This window comes from Perca fluviatilis, chromosome 13 (genome assembly GCF_010015445.1).
Source record: "Perca fluviatilis chromosome 13, GENO_Pfluv_1.0, whole genome shotgun sequence".
In the NCBI taxonomy this organism is placed as follows: Eukaryota; Metazoa; Chordata; class Actinopteri; order Perciformes; family Percidae; genus Perca; species Perca fluviatilis.
The window spans coordinates 25,286,433-25,300,947 of record NC_053124.1 but is presented as its reverse complement, the minus strand read 5'-3'; the positions used below and the strand labels follow the sequence as shown (position 1 = coordinate 25,300,947).

Here is a 14,515-nt window from a genome sequence, read left to right as displayed (position 1 = left end):
GTAAAATTATTTGTGTTTTATTTTTTTCTACTTTTGGCAGCAGTAATGTGTCTGCCAGCCCATGTGATGCATGGGATTGGGTTGTTTAACGTTACACAAGAAGCAACGATGTTGAACTTGCAAACCCTTTAGTTATAAGTTTGAGAGAGACGTTTCTGTATTCTACTGTTGATTCTGCAGACCTTTCCAGCGAGGCCGAGCCTGCAGTGGTTATGTCCTTTCCTGTAGTGTCTGCTAGAGAGATGTGAGGTCTGTTTGAGGCCCTGCTGTGTGACTCTTCACGGCAGGGTTATAGGTAAACCTCAGACAAACTGTGTAAAAGCATCCATTTACCGTTTAAAATGAAGTATTATTCCTTAAAGTTGGAGCTTAACCTGATTATGTGTGTCTTCTCATTTGTTAACTGAAAAGGGAAATTCCTTGAACCAGCAAGGAGACCATGTGCCATGAAAGGAAGAGGGTGCAGGCAAAAATTATAGCAGCAGATTTCACTGCTTACCTGTCTATAGTTACATCTTTGGCAGGGCAAAAATAAACACAATATCCAGAGGACATTCTTTTGATATTGACATGTACAACAACCTGTTTTTATCATGTCTTATGCGGTCTACTTGAGTATTTGTTAAGAAGTCAAAACTTAACAATCAGTATTTTAATATATCGGTCCACGGCATTGCGTATATGGCATATTTATAAGTATGAAATATGCACAATTTGTACATGTAATATCAGAGTGGCATGGCATTCCCAATGTTTGTAGTTGCATGACTATTGACTATTTATTTTCTGTGTTTATAGACTGAAGACGTGTGTGCAATGTCCAGCATCAAGATGTCAAGGTAAAACAGATTGTTTATTTTTTTTTCTACTTTTGGCAGCAGTAATGTGTCTGCCAGCCCATGTGATGCATGGGATTGGGTTGTTTAACGTTACACAAGAAGCAACAATGTTGAACTTGCAAACCCTTTAGTTATAAGTTTGAGAGAGACGTTTCTGTATTCTACTGTTGATTCTGCAGACCTTTCCAGCGAGGCCGAGCCTGCAGTGGTTATGTCCTTTCCTGTAGTGTCTGCTAGAGAGATGTGAGGTCTGTTTGAGGCCCTGCTGTGTGACTCTTCACGGCAGGGTTATAGGTAAACCTCAGACAAACTCTAAAGTGTTTGTTTAAAGCATAAATTTCTCAGTTAATGTGAACTATTATTCCTAAAAGTTTGAGCCTGCCCTAATTATGTAGACGTTCTTTTCTGAAATTCCTTGAACCAGCAAGGAGATCATGTGCTAATGAGGGAATGGGTGTGATGGCAAAAGACTCAATCTGGAGATCTCACTGCTTATTGCAACTTTGGTAGGGCAAAAATAAATATATAAACATAAATATGTAAATGCAGAATACATTCAGAAGACATTCTTTTTGGTATTGACATGTACAACTGTTTTTATCATGGAACTTGAGCTCGTGTAAGGGAAAGTCACACCTAAACATCCTTTTTCAGCTGGTCAGCACTGATGGATTAATTACATTAATCAAGATCAGAATTTGAATGTGTCAGTGCAAAATGGTTATATTTTATAACTTGTGAAATACACACACAGTGCATAATTTAAGAGCGGCAAGACATTCCCAATGTTTAAATGGATAAATTGGATGGATTTTTCCCTGGTTTTACACAAATCTCTAAGTGAAAACCAACAGACTGCTTTATACCATCGACACAAACTACAAAATGGTGAATCATGTTTCACTTAAGTGTCTTACCTAAGCTATTGAAGTCTCATTTCTTCATAGCACTTAATGCGTCATGTGACCTTTTTAGGTACATTTTGTTAAAATGCCCAGTACTTGGAGTAAAATATATTTTCTTTTTTACAGGCCTGCAGAGATGAAGCCGAGCCTTGCCCTGCTCGGACCTCCTGACTGACATCTGGTGCTCGTGTATGACTTTGAGCTGAAAAATAAGGTTAGTTGTTATTTTAAAGAGCCAAAGTGGCCTGAAAATGGCTGTTTTGTCATGATTGTATACTTGCAATACCCGCTACATTGCCTTTGACCTATCCCCTATATTGAAACCTTGATTGTGAAGGCGTGTGCAGACCTTTCCAGCGAGGCTTAGCCAGCAGTGGCTCTGTTCTTTCCTGTTGTGTCTGCTAGAGAGATGTGAGGCTGTTTGAGGCCCTGCTGTGACTCTACGTGGCGGGGTTATAGGTAAACCTCCAACATTGTCGTCTTAGGTTTCAAGCCAGACGACATTCTTTGGTGTACTGCTTCATTGTTTTATTACCTTGACCGAAAACTCCTTTTTTGCATTACAGGAGTGGAAGGCTCAGCGCTACGTTCAGAGGCGTTCAGCTGCCGAGTACAGAAGTTGGTCAAGTGGTACGTTTATCTGAACTTTTCTGGGGTGTTTTTTTACTAGTAAAAGTGACAATCATAGAACATCAACCTGCTTTCAGGATCCTGTGTCTCATCACACAAGTGATTAACTCAACTCTTAGATTTTAGTCAACATTTTTGATGGTTTGTCTTATTTGCTCAAATGCTGCTGTACTCTGATATGGTTTACTCCTTACCTCTTTGTATACTCTGTCAAGGTAATGAACATAAATGTACAGAAAGTGCTTTATAAATAAAGCATCTGAGAAATGCTGTTGGTATTCTTTCCCAGACTTCAAAACTTCCAGTTGAAGAGTTGACCAGTAACCATGTGATCGATGATGTGGCTCCTCATTGAAAGTGCAAACTTGAGGGAATTCACCAACGTGGCAAGACTTTGAAACAGGTGAAGATACGGTATTCATCCATATTAGTCTGATGGGTCTTTGTGTTTTAAAATAAAGAATTTAATAGAATTTTCTTTATTTGCAGATTTCTTCTGAGAGATGAACCAGTTCATCTGCTGAAGGCAACAAAGGTCACATTTGTACTTCTGCAGTAAAGTCGATTTCTGTAATGGGCAAGAGGAAAGAATGTTTTGTGTTAAGATTTATGTTGGTGGTAAAGTCATAAATGTTGTACAAGGTATTGAAGAGAAACGCTGTTGAAATAAACATTCTAAACACATTTGCTGTAGTTGTAACTTGATTGGCAGTTGGAAATAACATATTTTTTATTTTTTATTTTAAGTTGGTGAAGAAAACCGTAGTTTACACAGTAATGGTGTCCTGTGGTTATCATAGAACAAATTCAGGCTACATCTGGTTTTATATCCACATCAGATGGCGATCATCATGCTTTTGCTTTTTGTGCCTGGACTGTGGCCAACTGGCGAAGGACACATTCATTAAAATGAAAATCCTGAAACTGGAAAAAGGTCTGCAGATCAAAACCCAATACATTTCATGTCCTGATTAAATGACAACGCATTTCAATATAATTTGTAGTTGGTGTTAAATGTGCGGTTATCTATCACCAAAACATTGCTGTTCATGGTGACTTTTGAAAGACTAAAGCGGTTTCAACAGACTTCTTATGGGTGTAACTGGATGTTTTGACAGGAAACATTTGCTTTTTAATATTTCTAATCTTCAAATCTTATAGTTACGTAGTCTATATCCACGATGTTCCACTTCTGGGTGTGCTCCAGTGCCGGTGGAAATTCTGCCGGATTTCACTCTTTTTGCCCCGTTGTTTGTCACCTTCCGCTTTCTTTGTGTTGGCGTTCTAAACTCTGGTGGATTTCTGAGGACTATGGTTAACTGCTCCTCAGATCTCTGCAGGGTAAATCCAGACAGCTAGCTAGACTATCGGTCCAATCTGAGTTTTCTGTTGCACGACTAAAACTACTTTTTGAACGTACGCATGTTCCACCAAAACAAGTTCCTTCTCGAGGCTATTTTGCAGCGGCACCTGGAGCTTAGCGCCGCCCATGACGGTTGTGATTGGTTTAAAGAAATGCCAATAAACCAGAGCATGTTTTTCTCCCATCCCGGAACGCTGTGTGGACTAGCCAGACATCAGCGCTGTGGAGGAAGATCTGGCAAAGCAAGACTTAATAGTTACATAACCTTAGACATAAGGTTTTATTCTGAAACAAAATGTGAAATACTGGTCAAGATCCATGTGAGGGTGCTGTTGCACCACGTGTATACTGTAGCCCAGGGGCGGTCAGTTCAAAAAATACAAAAGGTTTAAAAAAACTGGGGTGCTTATTCATGTGTGTGTGAAATATTGACCTAGAGCTTGATTTTATTCTGTTTAATACCAGTAAGAATTCAACTGAGAACTACTTTACTGATACTGAATGAAATAATGAAATGTGATCCATGGACTGGGGTAGTGCGCTACAACTGGATAACAAATACCTTAAGAACTGCTTACAAATGCTTTCATGCTTTGATGTAAACCCTTTTGACAAATTGGTTACGTACACAGGTAATAACAGCCCAGCTGTAAATTCTACCTAATACTATATATTTGGTTTCCATTGACACTGTCAGAGAGGTATTCCTTGAACTGTTTAATATTTAGGTTGTCGTTTGCAGTAGTGTTGTACTGGACTGGATTATATTGAATTGTTTTTAATATTCTTCCCCCCTCATGTTTTGTCAATGAGGTGGACAAAACATTAGGTACACCTCTTTGTAAAGGTATTGGTTGCATTCAAATTTAGTCAATATTTTGCACATTCCGTTCATCTCATAAACACTGCAGCTCCATTCACTTTAAACTTTCATTACATTTTTATGATTGCATGACTTTTCTGTTGAATTGGCTAAAGCCAAAACTTTATATAGTTCTACTGTTATGCACCATGACACCATGATGTGAAAACCTACTTGGCAATAAACCTGATTCAGATTCGATTTTACTAGGGCTGAAACTAACGATTATTTTCATTGTCGAATAATCTGTCAATCGAAATGTCGATGAGTGTTTTCCAAAGCCCAAGATGATGTGCTCAAATGTCTTGTTTTTTCCACAAGTCAAAGATAGTCAGTTTACTGTCAGAGTAAAGAAACTAGAAAATGTTCACATTTAAGAAGCTGGATCACAGAAGCTCATTTTTTTTTCTTCATAAAAAATTACTCAAATCGATTATCAAAATAGCTGGCGATTAATTTAATGCTAGGCAACCAATTGATTAATCTTCACTGCTCTAGATTGTACAGCTGTGTACACTGTGTGGTGAGGGCTAACCAAGGGTGGCTTTCATGTAGGTGAGCTAGGAGTGAGCTATCTTAGTTTGCAAAGCAAAGACAGGTGACAGCTTACAAAAACATTAAATTAGGTGATGAAACCTCTTAATATTACATATTTAATTTGACCCCTACAGTGTTTTATTTATGCATGTATTGTGTTTGTATGAAGGGGATGGATACATTGATTGTAATGTATCGATTATAACAATGGCCCAGTTATTTTGAGTTACATTTAGCTTTCCTTAGCCTACTGGGAAAAATTGTCGAGAAGGAATTTTATTTTATTGTGGAATCTGTGAACTGTAAACCTGGAGCGGAAATGACGACATTACTTTCGGTTTCATCCGCGCTGATAAAATCAAGTGAAATCATGAAGTTAAGAGAAATGAGCTTTTAAGTAAGTTACCAATGTCGATTCAGTTTGCATTTGTTTGAGTGTGTACGCCTACGCCTGTAGTGGAAATAGTATCGAGTGAACTAATAAGTCGACACATAAGTAGACTCGGTAGTATTTCTAAATAGTTTGGGGGATATTTCCAGTCAGAAAACACAGTAGCTTTTCAAAGAACGTGTTTCTTATCTGTGTTACTGTAGGTCTACTTATACCATCGCAGTTACTGGTTTCATGGGCAATGGTCTTAATTTACACAAGTTTAATTTACCTAGAATGCAATTAGTTTCACTTTCGATTAAACGTCCTGGACTTGAACTTATAGCCTTGACATATGATCATGCCGCCTTGACCTGAAACACACTGGACACTATATGAAACGAGTTTACCAACACCCACGTGACGATGGAGAAAAAGGGAAGCATGATTGAGGTTTTTGGGGTGCCAGATGTTTTACCAGCTGACAGGACAGCTGATAAAGTGCAGATTTATTTCCTCACAGCCAAACATGGAGGAGGAGAGGTGCTGAAGGTGCTGTACCCCTGCTATCAGCCGGGGCAGGCTTTCATCACGTTTGAGGAGCCTGAGGGTAAGTCATGGTGAGCCACAACACACGTAGCCTACTAAGCATGATTGTAGGTGATGGGAAGTCATTTAAAGAAGATGAATGTAGAATGTAGATAGAAACGTTTAAGAAAACGTATTTTTTGTTGCTGTTTTTTGTTTTTAATGGCTGTTGATCCCACTTTTAATAATGATTAACTAGTCGGTGGCCTTTATCCCCCTCTACTGACCATCATTAGGAGTTGCAATACTGTTAATAGAGGTACATTATATTATTATATATAATCTATTAGTTGTTTGGTCTATAAAGTGTCAGAAAATGGTTTAAAAAAAAAAGTTTGTTTTCCAAATCCCAATATGACAAGCTCAAATGTCTTGTTTTGTCCACAACTCAAAGATATTCAGTTTACTGTTAGGGGAGTGAAGAAACCTGAAAATATTCACATTTAGAAAGCTGGAATCAGAGAATTTTTACTTTTTTTTATAAAAAAATCACTCACTAATTAATAATTAAAATAGTTGGCGATAAATTTAATATAAATATTTTATATATATATATATATATATATATTGTGTATATATATTGTGTATATATATTGTGTATATATATATATATATATATATATTGTATATACACTGTATATACACATTCAAAAGTTACACTCACCTTAAAGATTATTAGGCTGCATTCCCCTGGAAAAAATCACTTACTGTCTCAGGAAACGATATGACACCTTTTTGAAAATTTGGCAGCCATATTTGGACCATATCAGTACATCTCTTACTCCAAGCACATGATGTAGTCGTTTGTATTGAGCTTGCTCACTGACCCTTTTTTTTTTTTCTTTTTCTTTTCTTTAATTTTACAGGGAGGGCTATAAGGTACGGGGGTTTATCCGCCATGTTTTGCCCTGTGTTATGTCGCTATAGTGTTGGTGTACTGACATGTTTGTACGCATTATATATGAAACTGAAAATAAAATATTCAAAAAAAAAGATTATTAGGAACACCTGTAAGATTTCTCGTTAATGCGATTATCTAATCAACCAATCACATGGCAGCTGCTTCAATGCATTTAGGGGTGTGGTCCAGGTCTAGACAATCTCCTGAGCTCCAAACTGAATGTCAGAATGGGAAAGAAAGGTGATCTAAGCAACTTTGAGTGTGACATGGTTGTTGGTGCCAGACGGGCTGGTCTGAGTATTTCACAATCTGCTCAGTTACTGGGATATTCACCCACAACCATTTCTAGGGTTTACAAAGAATGGTCTGAAAAAGTAAAAACATCCAGTATGTGGCAGTCCTGGGGGGCGAAAATGCCTTGTTGATGCTAGAGGTCAGAGGAGAATGGGCCGAGTGATTCCAGCTGATAGAAGATCAACTTTGACTCAAATAACCACTCGTTACAACCGAGGTATGCAGCAAAGCATTTGTGAAGCCACAACACAAACAACCTTGAGGTGGATGGGCTACACCAGCAGAAGACCCCACCGGGTACCGCTCATCTCCACTAAAAACAGGAAAATGAGGCTACAATTTGCACGAGCTCACCAAAATTGGACAGTTGAAGACTGTAAAAATGTTGTCTGGTCTGATGAGTCTCGATTTCTGTTGAGACATTCAGATGGTAGAGTCAGAATTTGGCATAAACAGAATGAGAACATGGATCCGTCATGCCTTGTTACCACTGGGCAGGCTGCTGGTGGTGGTGTAATGGTGTAGGGAATGTTTTCTTGGCACACTTTAGGCCTCTTAGTACCAATTGGGCATTGTTTAAATGCCACAGCCTACCTGAGCATTGTTTCTGACCATGTCCATCCCTTTATGACCACCATGTACCCATCCTCTGATGGCTACTTCCAGCAGGATTATGCACCATGTCACAAAGCTCGAATCATTTCAAATTGGTTTCTTGAACATGATAATGAGTTCACTGTCCTAAAATGGCCACCGCAGTCACCAGATCTCAACCCAATAGAACATCTTTGGGATGTGGTGGAACGGGAGCTTTGTGCCCTGGATGTGCATCCCACAAATCTCCATCAACTGCAAGATGCTATCCTCTCAATATGGGCCAACATTTCTAAAGAATGCTTCTCAAACACGGCATTAGTAGGGTGTTCTGTATATATATATATATATATATATATATATATATATATATATATATATATATATATATGTATATATATATACACACACACGCACAGTATATATATATACTGTGGGTCTAAGTTTATTTCCTAGCTCATTTCAGTAGCTGTCTTCTAGCAGTGCAGTTTCACCACACTGATTTATAATTATAAAATGTCTCTGAGACGAATGAAGGCTTCTTCATGTTAATGGCTCTTCTGATCTTCAACTGAAAACACCCTGTAGGAAACCTTAGCCTGCATTCTTCTACTAAGTAAAAATAGGGTGTTTTTCTCTACTGTACAGTTACATCTCACTCTACAGCTGAAAGGTGGTTGAAGTCACAAGGCACTTGTTTTTTATTCCTGTATTTATTATTATTCCAATTTATTTTAACGTCAGTCAATCATTGAATCAAATAAAATGAAATATTTCTTTCCACAGTTGCTGCTCGAGTCTTGCGAAAGGGCTCCCATGTGTTAGAGGTGAATGGTCAAAAATATCATCTGACAGTGAAAGCACCTGAGCATCTTGAGGTAACTGAACATTGCCAAAACATTTATAGTTATCCCTCCTATGTTAGGTCAGATTAATCATTTACCCCGTCTCTTTGGTGTGTTTTCTTCACCTCTTATTCTCAGATGGATTTACCAGTGGAGGCAACAGTACATTTGAATATTTTCCACAATAAGGCAGAGGTACGAGAAATCCTCAGGTCAAATGGCTTTGCGTTGACAGATCTTAGCAGCGATCAGGTGCGTGTCAAGGGGTCATTTCTGAAACTTAAGACTGCGAAGGCGTCTTTGGAGCAGCTTCTTCAATCACAAACTAAGATGGGCATCACGCCGGTCCCAAAGGCTTCATCTGGAGCCCTTTCCAAATACTACACCAGCAACAGCTCAGTGACACATGGTAACAGAAGCCAGTTAGGATTCCGAGAAATGCCTCCGCAGGCTTCTCCATCTTCACCCACCACCTCCTCATCCTGGGCGTCTGGCTCTTCCAAAAAGCTTCCAACCTCTCCAGAGTACAGAGCTTCGTTTTCTCCAAGGCCAGACCAGCGTGGCTCATTCAGAGCTGGAATGGAGTCCTTTATCGTTGATGCAGATGTGTTTAGGTATGCAGACCGGCTCAGGAAAAAAGACATTGAAGGCATCCTAAACAGCCATAATGTTAGAATGGAAAAGCATGAAGTTGGTGATAGCTTCAAGATCACTTTACTGGGGAAGAGTGTGAGAATAGCTGTCGGAAAACTACAGAGCCTCCTGAATGATCTCAACAAATCACTGCGCACACAGGAAGTTCCTCTGAAGGACATGGATCGTGAAGGCCGGGCTCTTTTAGAAAGAATTCGCAACAACAGAAACATTTACAATTTAGTGCTCGTATGTCCGATGAATGACAAACTTCACCTGATAGGACCGTCTGGCGAGAGCTACGAGTTAAAGCTGAGGCTGTTGGGGAGGTCGGTTGACCAGTCAGGACGTACAGGCAGGACACCCTCCAGGAGGAGGAGCAGCTCTCTTCCACCAATCAGACGCAGGAACACAGACAGAGATAGCGGTGCCATCGCTTATCCATCTCCTGTGGCAGCTGCAGATTACTCTCCGTCAAAGTACCGGGACGATAAACAGGAAGGTGCTGAGCCCGAGCGGGGAGCTACTGCTAGGTTTGGTCCAAGTGGAGCTTTGAGGGGAAGAAGCCACTCTGAGTCTCGCGGAAAAACACGGGCAGAAAACGTTAATGTGCAAGAGGTGGTAACCAAACCTCCTAAATCACCCAAAGCCTTAATGCAATTTATATCAAAAGATATAAAGAAAAAATTTAAATCTATGAGAAAATGAAAAATGAGCATCGGTTATGTTCATGAAGGTAGACAGACAGCACTGAAACATTTTTTTTTTTACACTCTTAGTACTGTTTCTTTACCATGTTATATGTGTTATTTGTCTAATTGAATAACAGATTTGAGTATTCATTGACATGGTGTTACAGCCTGATTGATACTGGATTTATCGGGCCAATGGCATTACCAAAATTTGGGCTCTAAAGTGAAAAGTTTAAAGGAATTACAGTTTGCTGCGTTCCTGCCTATAGTTATGAGATATGATTAATACCACGCATATCTGTACAGTAAATATGAAGCTATTGTCAGCAGCTGGTTAGGTTAGAATATATTCTATCTTATTAACCAAAATACCCTGTGTCTATGCTGAGTTACAATTAGCCGATAATATCAGCTAAATATCCATTGTTGAAGTGTAAAATTAAAATTGAACCGTCAGATTGATGAATTTTGTTATGTGGTTCAATATACTGATTAAGACTGACACTGTATTCTTAATATTCATCATACTCAAACAATAGTAACCTCTGTGTAATATTAACTTATTAAAGTTCTTTACGTTATTTACAGGTTTGGCTGACATCTCTCGCACAATTGTGTTTCATTGCTTGCACTGTAAATGTTGGTGATAAACTGAATGACTAAAATGTACTTTTTACCGGTAGTGTAAATGGTAAAAACAGAAGAATAATACGGCAATGTATCAAACAAATAATGGGCATTAAAAAACACTAACATTAACAATAAAGTACAGTAGTACGGATGGAAGGATCTTTGGGTCGTAATTAAATGTGAAAATAAGATTTATGTTTAATATATGTGAGTTTGTGCTCTACCATAGTTACAGTGTGCATCTGGGGCAGGTGTCAGTGTGTTTTTCTGTTAATGTTTGTTACTGTAACACCTGAACGCAACATCTAGATGGAGACGTGAGAGGAAGCGTGAGCGGGAAGTGAAACAGTCTCTGACAGTCATGCTGAGAGAGGAAGTACTAATGGCTGAGGAGGATCTAACAGGCAAGTGTATTTACAGAAAGAGATGTTTGGCTGGACACTGTTGACTTTATATACTTTTATAGTATAAAACAGACTTTAGATTAAGCATAACAAAAGAACAGGCTGTCAATGACACAGATGCCCTACATGAGGTAGGTGTTATGTATTAATACAAATATTTCATTTTGATGGTAAAGTCCCTTTACTCATTTTCCAATCAATGCTTGTATCAGGTATGATTAAAGAGACCATTTAAACAGGGCTGTAACGGTGGCTATAATTATGACTCAGAGCCCTTTCTCTTAACAGTTATAACTAAAACAAATCTGTCTCTCCACCACAGAGCTCAGTGCTGTGGGTTTCCCCTGTTAGTGTTTGTCTGTTGCCATGGTATCTCAGAAACGTAACATGAAATCTGTCTGACAATATATTATTTGGACTGGAGGTTTTCATCGTTACATGTTCTTTTAGCCCAAACCAGGAAATGTAAAGATAACGGCCTCTTTGGACGGTTAACCGACCAATTAAAGGTTAAGTTCACCCAAATTACAAAAAATATTGAGCGTCAGTGTTCAATCTTCACTCAAATTTGTGGATTGATAAAACAATCCTAACTCAAAGGTCCAATTGAGTTAAGATTGTTTTATCAATCTGAGCAAACTCAATCCAATGATGCAGCCAAACACCCCCCCAGAAGCTTTTTTCACCTGGGTCTAACATTGGGAGAGTTAGCGTAGAGTAGCGTTAGCCGCTGAATAGCTTAGCGCAGGGGCTGATGGATCCAGTGATGTATCTCGTAAATGACCCTACTAATAATGCCCGAAATGATACCAAACTTCTACACTAGTACAAATAGGTTATGTACTCATAAAACGATGGATTGGAAAGTTTGTAAGTACACCAGAAGTTTATGAACACTTGCCTGCTCTCTTCTGCTCTGTGTTGCTGCTGCTGCTGCTGCTACCTGCAGTTAGACGAGTGCTTAGGGCCGTCTATAAATTACTACACCGAAAAGAGATACAACAAAAATATGTATTAATTTAATGATTAAATAAGGTAATGTCTCAAAAATTACCTCATTAATTAATTTTCTCCTGCTGGTTATACTACAGTAACCTGACTCCGCCAGATGGATTGCTTCGCATTTGCTCGGCATATCCATCTAGGAACTTTCTGTTGGAGAACTTTTGGGAAGGGGCGAAAATACTGGTTAGCTGATTGGATAAACCATCTGTCTATCACCTGTATAGACGATGGCCCTACGCGCCAATCAACCAATCGATCCACGGGCGTATGAAAATACAACCACAAGCCCGCCCCTGCTGCTGCAGGCAAAGCATAGCTCGTTAGCTCAGCATGCAAGCAACATGTCGGTAAAGGATATTTGCCGTTTGTGTAACGAGAATTTAGGAATAAAAGACACCATTTCAGGTTCCCGGTCCATATTCCAAAAGAAGGATCCAAGAGAAAAAAGCATTAGCGAGCGGCTAACAGAATTAGGGCTACCACTGTCTGAAAATACGGGTTAGCTGATTGGATAAACCATCTGTCTATCACCACCTAACCCGCCTCAAAAACAACGCTGATTGGCCCGTTTGTTTGGCGAACTGCTCCAAATTTTCTCTATCTCAAGATGCCAGACTGATCTGCGAGTGGAAAACTGGAGCTCGCGAGATCAGGATGGTCTCACGAGGCTAATACTACAGCACTTACTTAAAAAAAAAAGTTAAATAAAAATATTTTTGTTGCATCTCTTTTCGGTGTTGTAATTTGTAGACAGCCCTAAGCACTCGTCTCACAGCAGCAACAACAACAGCAGAGAGCAGAAGCCAGCAGGCAAGTGTTATTTACATAAACTTCTGGTGTACTTACAAACTTTCCAATCCATCGTTTTTATGAGTGCGACGTTTGGTATCATTTCGGGCATATTAGTGGGGTCATTTATGAGATACAAACGTGGGTCCATTAGCCCCGCGCTAAGCTATTCAGCTGATAACGCTACTCTAGCTAACTCTCCCAGTGTTAGACCCAGGTGAAAAAATCTTCTGGGGGGGTGTTTGGCTCGAGGTCATGGTGCAAAGGACCCTAGGGTGAAATTACTCCGAACCATCACTTTAATGCTCTAGAGCATTGGCTTTTTGTAGTTGATAGATTAAACTTTTGCCGTATCCGGTCGGCAAAACTCCGAACACATCTTCCTTTTTTAAGAATGATTTCAGTGCCGTTCTTTGTTCTTTTCTCAAAGAAAAGCTCAACTCCAAGTCCGCTGTTCCCAGCAGCAGCAGCAGCCATAAGCCCGCCCACCGACTCTATACACGATGTGATTGGCCTGACCAGAGTTTGGTTTTTCCAGCTCACAAGTCAACGGAGAGTGCCTAGACCCCCCTGGCCGCAAAATAAATTTGCTGCCACTAGGGTGCGTCTAGATTTCTAGGCTATCAATGCTCACTTTTGATCTTGGAAATAGTATGACCAGTGCCTTTAAGTAAAGCTCTACTTCCCAGCTTTTCCGGAGCGTTCATTTGTGTCCGGGCTGTTTGAAAGCCCTGGACAAAGCTGGCATGTGGACCTTGAGTTGCGATTGTTTTGTCCAGCATTGCAAATTTACCAAAAACGTACCTTTAGTTGTATCTTGCTATGCCGGCTGTTTTTTTTTTGTTTAATTTGCTAAGGTTTTGAGATGTCCGTCTCCAAGATTGGAAATAGAGGCGGCCATTTTGTTTCAAATTTGATTTGTAGTACATGCTGTCAACTGTTCTAATATGGACTATTTATTCAGTGGAAGTTGTTATATTACACATAATGTGAGAAAAAGTTTTTATAATTTGGGTGAACCAAGCCATTACATTTAAGTAAAAGGGTTGACATAAACAGGTAGTAGTAGTATTGTCTACCTGTAAGTGGCTTCTTATATTTAAACATAGATTTAACTTTTTTCAGGTTTTCATACTGCTCATCCTTATCACAGGTTATTCATGAATCAGACAATAAAGGCATGGACCTTGGTCGTCATGGGGAAACAAATTCCATCTGAGTCATGAGCTGAGCTGTGTCACTCAGCCTGTGTTTGGAAAGATAAACACAGTGCTGAGACATGTTGTGTTGGAGAACTGCCAGCAGCTGAAAATGAGGGCCAAAAGGTCAAGCTCATCACTTTAGAGCACACGTGTCAAACTTAAGGCCCGCAGGCCAACTCCGGCCCCTCGTAGATTTTGATCCGGACCACATATCAATTTAGCCCAAAACATTTCAGCCCACCTACTTTTTTTTTCAACGTTTTTGTCACTTTTTTCGAGCTTTTTTTTTTACGTTATCCAACGATTTTGGCGCTTTCTGTGATGTTTTGGTGCTTTTTTTTCTATGATGGCTACCAAACTTCTTTGCTGACTTGTTTAGGGCTTTATGTCGACTGTCAACTGTAATTGAGAAGACTATATGATACATGCAAT

The 14,515-nt window shown here is 39.4% G+C and overlaps 1 protein-coding gene, 1 long non-coding RNA gene and 3 other non-coding genes across 10 annotated transcripts in view; all 5 read left to right on the top strand.

Moving 5' to 3' along the window:
- Positions 1–3,058, top strand: part of LOC120570759 — a 52,040-nt gene extending 48,982 nt beyond the window's left edge. For 3 of the 4 annotated variants that reach the window (XR_005641115.1, XR_005641113.1, XR_005641114.1), the window contains 5 exons: positions 799–839; positions 1,871–1,958; positions 2,311–2,374; positions 2,664–2,777; positions 2,864–3,058. This is a non-coding gene — a long non-coding RNA (uncharacterized LOC120570759). Of the gene's footprint in view, positions 1–13; positions 296–798; positions 840–1,870; positions 1,959–2,310; positions 2,375–2,663; positions 2,778–2,863 lie in introns of those variants that run through there. The other variant, XR_005641116.1, reaches the window with a different exon arrangement.
- LOC120572110 lies at positions 175–312 on the top strand. Its single transcript, XR_005641365.1, has one exon. It is a non-coding gene; the product is annotated as a small nucleolar RNA SNORA9 (small nucleolar RNA).
- Positions 1,013–1,150, top strand: LOC120572109. Its single transcript, XR_005641364.1, has one exon. It is a non-coding gene; the product is annotated as a small nucleolar RNA SNORA9 (small nucleolar RNA).
- LOC120572111 lies at positions 2,086–2,220 on the top strand. The gene has a single exon (XR_005641366.1). It is a non-coding gene; the product is annotated as a small nucleolar RNA SNORA9 (small nucleolar RNA).
- Positions 3,059–5,462: 2,404 nt separating the features above from the next.
- The window catches only part of myo1g (myosin IG), a 60,647-nt gene continuing 51,594 nt past the window's right edge, over positions 5,463–14,515 (top strand). For 2 of the 3 annotated variants that reach the window (XM_039820607.1, XM_039820609.1), the window contains exons 1-4: positions 5,463–5,533; positions 6,030–6,116; positions 8,670–8,761; positions 8,867–11,087. The gene's annotated coding sequence lies outside the window, so the exon portion shown is untranslated. Of the gene's footprint in view, positions 5,534–6,029; positions 6,127–8,669; positions 8,762–8,866; positions 11,088–14,515 lie in introns of all 3 variants that reach the window. The other variant, XM_039820608.1, reaches the window with a different exon arrangement.